At 36.8% G+C, this 6,000-nt stretch overlaps 1 protein-coding gene across 1 annotated transcript in view; it reads right to left on the reverse strand.

Moving 5' to 3' along the window:
* The window catches only part of LOC107227006 (glucose dehydrogenase [FAD, quinone]), a 30,658-nt gene extending 24,923 nt beyond the window's left edge, over positions 1-5,735 (reverse strand). Inside the window, exon 1 of the mRNA XM_046740247.1 lies at positions 5,501-5,735. The gene's annotated coding sequence lies outside the window, so the exon portion shown is untranslated. The remainder of the gene's footprint in view (positions 1-5,500) is intronic.
* Between the last annotated feature and the right edge of the window lie 265 nt (positions 5,736-6,000).

Below are 6,000 nucleotides of genomic sequence, written 5' to 3' on the forward strand. Positions count from 1 at the left end.
AAAACCAGCGTTTGCTAATGTTTTGAAAACGGCCGCCAATCGTTCTAATTCTGTTTCTACCGTCGGTGCACCGATGATGATATCATCTAAGAACGTTTCTATCCCCGGGACACCTGTGAATAACTGAGAAAGGATTCTCTGGAAAGAACCTGGGCCGGTCGATACTCCGTAGGGAAAACGCGTATATTTGAAAAGTCCCATGTGTGTAATAACGATTACCAACTCTTGGGCTTGAGCCGTCAGAGGAACTTGTTGGTACGGATCTTTCAAATTGATTTTGCTGAACACAGTGCAGTCTTGCAACGCAGCAAATAGCTGTTCGATCCGTGGCATTGGGAAATGATCAACTTCGAGTACGGGGTTCAAAGTTACCTTAAAATCCCCGCATATACGCACCGATCCGTCCCCCTTGAGCACAGGTACTATAGGTGTTACTCAATTACTATATTCTACCGATCTGAGGATATCAGCCGTCACCAGACGTAAAATCTCGTTTTCCACCAAAGGTTTCAGTGCTAAGGGGACTGGTCGAGCTTTCAGGCATTTCGATACGCTCCCCGGTTTGATTTTCAGATCTAAATGTCCCTTCGTGAAGAGACCAGTGCCCGGCTCGAAAATTACGCGGTACTTCTCACAAATTTTTGAAAATTGCCCTTGAAGTTCGTGATCAACAATCCGTTTACACTCTTCAATTCGCTCATTCTTATCTACAAAACTGGGCGGCCAAAGTTCGAAAGCTGCTAACCAGTCACGGCCTAGGAGTGGGTGACCCGCCCCGTCGTATACGTACAGCAAGAGAATTTTTATTACCCCGAAATTCTACCATAACATTCAGAATTCTCGCTGGATAAACTCTACGTCCGTCGCACGCTTTAAATTTTCTTTTGGTTACAGATAACGCCAAAGTCGGAAAAAATTTACCTTTAACTTTCAACGAAAAAGCGGAAATCGCCGACCCGGCGTCTACTTCCATTTTTAATTTTTTTTCATTTACCCATATGTCAACAAAGCACGGTTCAACACTGTTCTTTCCATCAACCTCACCGGCTGAGAAAACTGCGTACTCTTCGTCCTCCTCGACCTCATCTACCAAGCTAAAATTTAACTCAAGATCATCCCCGCAATCAGATTCCACGTCCCTTTCAGTTTCTACAGCATTTGCATTCTGGTGTGAATTACCGTCGCACGATGGGCGTCTATAACGATTTCGGTTTCTTGGACGCATTATAAATATATGACCCTGATTCCCACATTCGCTACAATATTTCAAACGTAGAATACAACTCGCTCTATTGTGTCCGGTTTTACCACAACAATAACAGCTACCGTCACCCGGTGTTGTTGTCAAGGCTGTGTATTATCTCGTTGCTTACCCGTCTCTGCGGGACGTGGAGTCGTGCGAGCTCTTTGTTGACGGGTTGTCACCTCGCTTCGATACCGCGGCCCATATATTGCGTAGAGCAAAAACGCTCGTTTTGATCTCCTCCGTCGCCCCTACTTGAGTTGCTCGAGTTTTCCCCAACTCGATAGCGGTGGCCATTCTCACGATCTCCGTCAGGCTTGGTAACGTCTCTTTTTTTAAAATATCCAATCGAATATTGTTGTTTGTTATGCCTACCACGAGTTGGTCTTATAGTTGACTTTCGGCATCCGCAAAGTTACATTTTGTCGCTAACCGACGCAGCTCTGTGGCGTACTGCTGTACATTTTCCCCTGGCTCATGTTTACGCTGGCGAAATGTATAGCGTTACACCGCTTTCCCTTTACTCGGTTGGAAATGCTCTGAGAGGAGATTTGCTAACTGTTCGTATGTCTTTTCCAGTGAAGATTTTGGAGTAGACAAGGTTTTCAAAATTTCGTAAACACCCGGAGATAATTTTGTTATGAGAAGTGGCACTTTTTTTTTCGTTGACAATGTCGTTAACAAGGAAGAAACAATCCAATTGTTCTTTGTAGGCCGACCAACTTGCACTTTCTTTGAATGCATCGATCGTCGTGAGTGCCGAAGTCATCGTAGCACGTGCGTTAATTTTTGGGGGCAATTCTTTATATTGTCGAACTAGCGATCGGAAAATTTCGGCCAACTCGCGTCGCAGCAGATCAATCGATGCCGTGGGACTGAACACAGCATTCACTTCGACCAAAATTGCCACAAGTGACCCTTTATCGAACCGGTAAATCCAACTAGTTTTTCCAACTTTCCAGAACGTCTCAGAAAAAAAAAATGGGTGCGTGTACTTATGTACGCGCGTGAGAAGTTATACTTCTTTGGCATCATTAAAAAACAATAAAACAAATAACGGATGTCTTACATTATATTTCAATAATCTATTAAATTTTTGTCACGAACTTTTTATTAAATGTTCTATTAAATTTATTTCTTTATTTTGTAAATATTAAAAAACCAATAATAAATTTCAACATTGATAATTTAATAATATTTAGTATTAATTATATTAAATAATGATATTTTAATTTATATCAATAAATAATACATACGGATAACTAACCTCAATTATATTGGAGCACTTGAAAAAGTATTTTAGCACAATTTTTTCACTAATATTCACAAATAGTAAGTAATATTAATCCAAATATTCAATTTAAATCACTACTGAATATATTTTATTGCCACATATATAATTCGCACTTGTATGAAAATAAAACACGTAACTAAAACCATGTGGATAAATATTTAGCTTTTTTTCGAGACTTAACGAATTCGGTTGAGTGGGCAACTTCATCCTGTTAATTTTGTGTTACAGTGATGCGCGCGCATCTTGAAATTGAATTCGGTTGAGTGGGCAACTTCATCCTGTTAATTTTGTGTTACAATTTTGCGTTACAGTGATGCGCGCGCATCTTGAAATTTCACTCTCATCAGTTTTTCATAACGCGCCTAAAGAAGTATAACTTCAACAAATTGCGGTGTTCACTATATCTCGGTCGGAAATTATCCGATACCAAAAACCATTAAAATTTAGTCAAAGTATCATTAAATCCTCCCCTCAACATTCTTTGATTATTTTTGTTTCATTTAAAAATTTTTGGTGGCCATCTAAACTGTAAACTGCTATTTTTCACGAAAAATTCTGACATTTTGTGGGTGGGAAACCCCCTTAATGTAAAAAAAAAAAATTTAACTAAACGTTGGGAGGAGATATTTCATATGTAGAAAATGTGTACCAAGTTTGAAATGAATCGGTCAAGCAGTTTTCAAATAGCAGTGAACACGGACTTTGAAAAAGTAGTTTTGAGAAAAAATCACAAGCGCACGATCGAACGCACAACGACAAACTGATGCTCGTCTCTCGTTTTAAAATATTGTACAATGTATAGTATGCATACAAATATAAAATATGTCTTTATGGCTTTACTTACCTGTCTTTACTAAATAAAATATTCTCGAAACAGGATAATGGACCAGAACGATAGAAGTGAATAAGCTGTATACCTGCTGTCAGAGCTATTATGTTAAAGGGCAGGAGACTAAGTAGAAAATAACTTCAAGAGTTTTGTTTAGATCGACTTAAGATTTTGGGAGTATATTCTTGAAATGTTTAACAACAAGATAAGATAAAAAAAAATTCGAATTTTCGAAAGTGCAAGACCTTACCCCCCCCTTAACGGCCTTTTATTTACGACGCGCTCTGTTCACGCGCTCGTCTTCAACTGCCCCTCTCTCAGTCGCTAGCGCGATGCACAATCATAATATCGGATAATAGTAATAATATGTTTTCCACGAAAACTCGTAAACCACGTATACTACAAGAATTATTGATGGTTGAAAAAATAATGTTAAAATATTTATTCATATCACTCGTCGAAACATTTGTGACAGTCTCAGTCTGTTTTATGTCATCAGATGATCCATCAAAATATTATCCATCGTCATAAAACAGGAGTCGTATTGAAGACACTAAAGTTACTATTTTAAATAAATACATGCGTCTAAATTGAGATTATTCATCGTTTTTACTCGTTTCTGACTTTGAAGTTATGCATATCAGTTTAGTTTTAGTCATTTCAATACAGAAGACTCAGAAGGTAATTAAAGTCAACGATTTGCGTCCACTGTTTACTCTGTCAGAGTATTATTAATTTTGGCTTTTCTGACTGTAGCTGAAGTGCTGTACAAATTTATTGCGTAGTTGGTAGGATTCAACAGACTACGAAAATTGATAGGACTTTGATAACTGGACGGGTATACGTTGCGTTCTCATTAATAAAAAAAAAAAATATTGTAACTCAATATGTCACTGCTCCTCTTAATATTAATGAATCTTTTATTGTTAGTGCAATAATGTATTATTATAATGAATGTAAAAATCTATTAATTAATAGACAATTACATCTGCAAACTAGATCTAATCTCCTGACACTACCAAAAATTAATAAGACGATTAGCACTAAAAATGCATACTATATGGCAATTCAGTATTATAATCTGTTACCTAACAATCTAAAGTCACTAGCGTGTAAGCAAAAAACCTTAAAGAAAAAACTAAAATGTTGGATTGTTTCCTCGAATTACTAGTCTTTATTTTAATAACTGTGTACTTTTGAGTGTAATTTGGTACTTTTCACTTTGCTATGCAATATAGACAATAAGTAATAAATTATTTTTTTTTGTATTTTTTGTTCTTATAATGTGTATGTTTTATACTAGATGTATTTTTCTGGTTCTGTGTACAGATGCTTATGCATCTCTATAGAATTTGTGTACCAGAATAAAATAAATAAATAAATAAATAGACATATCAAAGTCAGTAAATGAATAAAATACATGCTGCACCGACGAAAAATTAATCACGCGGCTATTGAGTTTTATAAAACACCACAATAATAAGACAGAATGAAGTGTATAAAAACATACTAATTATGAAAAATTTAATTAAACTACGATCAGTTAGCAAGTGTTACATTTATGCGACAGAGATACTTCACGGAAGAAACCCTCAACTTTGGTGTCAATTTGTACCCCCAACTTACAGATAATGCTGAATTTCCATAAGTAAAAGATTGACGATACAAATTTACACCCAAGTTGAGAATATTTTCCGTGAGGGATCAAGCGAAACAAGTACCAGGTGTGATGAGTCAGTAGTAAATAGTTAATGTACTAAGAATTTCGTCTCCTCAAGCACCGTTAAAGAATGTATTGTGCAGATGACATGTTTACATTTGAATTCCTACTTCTAATGAGAATCCACGTAAGACGGGCAAAGCCGTCTATTAAATGATACGAGGATGCGCATATCATTAATCACGAGAAGAAAATTGTTGAAGAATGTAAATTCGAAAATTTGGTGATTTCGAAAAATTAACGACGGAGCCAGGAATCGAACCTGGCGTCTAGAGATGCATCGTTAAAATCACCAAATTTTCGAATTTACGTAAATAGTTAATTGTGGCCAATGTGATATCACGAAAAAGTGTGATAAAAAGCAATAATCCGATCCCTCCGTTGCGTTAGACGCAACCAAAATAGAAGACTTACCTTAATTGACGAGTACAAACTAACCGAAGCAGAAGTAGACAGAGCAAATCACAGTACGACGATACGTATTGATTAGCATAAATTTAGTATAAGAAGCGGGACTTGATTTAATCAAACTCATGCGATTAGACGATAAAATCAGAGACAAACAGCGGCGGAAGGAATATAACTAATCGGAGCTAATATGAGAAATATCCGATATTAGAGTAGCAACATTAGGTCTAACCGCTAACAGAGCCGAATGTTGAATAGACGAAGTTCAGCGTCGCTTTTCTACGATTCTATGGACTCCCGCTCGCAACTTTACCATACGTATGAGCATCTGCTCTTAGCCGTTGCGCACCGCGCGATTGCAATTGGTGGGGGCTGCGCTACTGAAAATGAACATATACTAAATGATGTAATGTGTTGAAAAAAATTGACGTGTAATGTATTACATGATTTATCTTGTAAAAACAAAAAAAATATATATAAAAAGTCACATAATAAATTATAAAAAC

This window comes from Neodiprion lecontei, chromosome 5, assembly GCF_021901455.1.
Source record: "Neodiprion lecontei isolate iyNeoLeco1 chromosome 5, iyNeoLeco1.1, whole genome shotgun sequence".
In the NCBI taxonomy this organism is placed as follows: domain Eukaryota; kingdom Metazoa; phylum Arthropoda; class Insecta; order Hymenoptera; family Diprionidae; genus Neodiprion; species Neodiprion lecontei.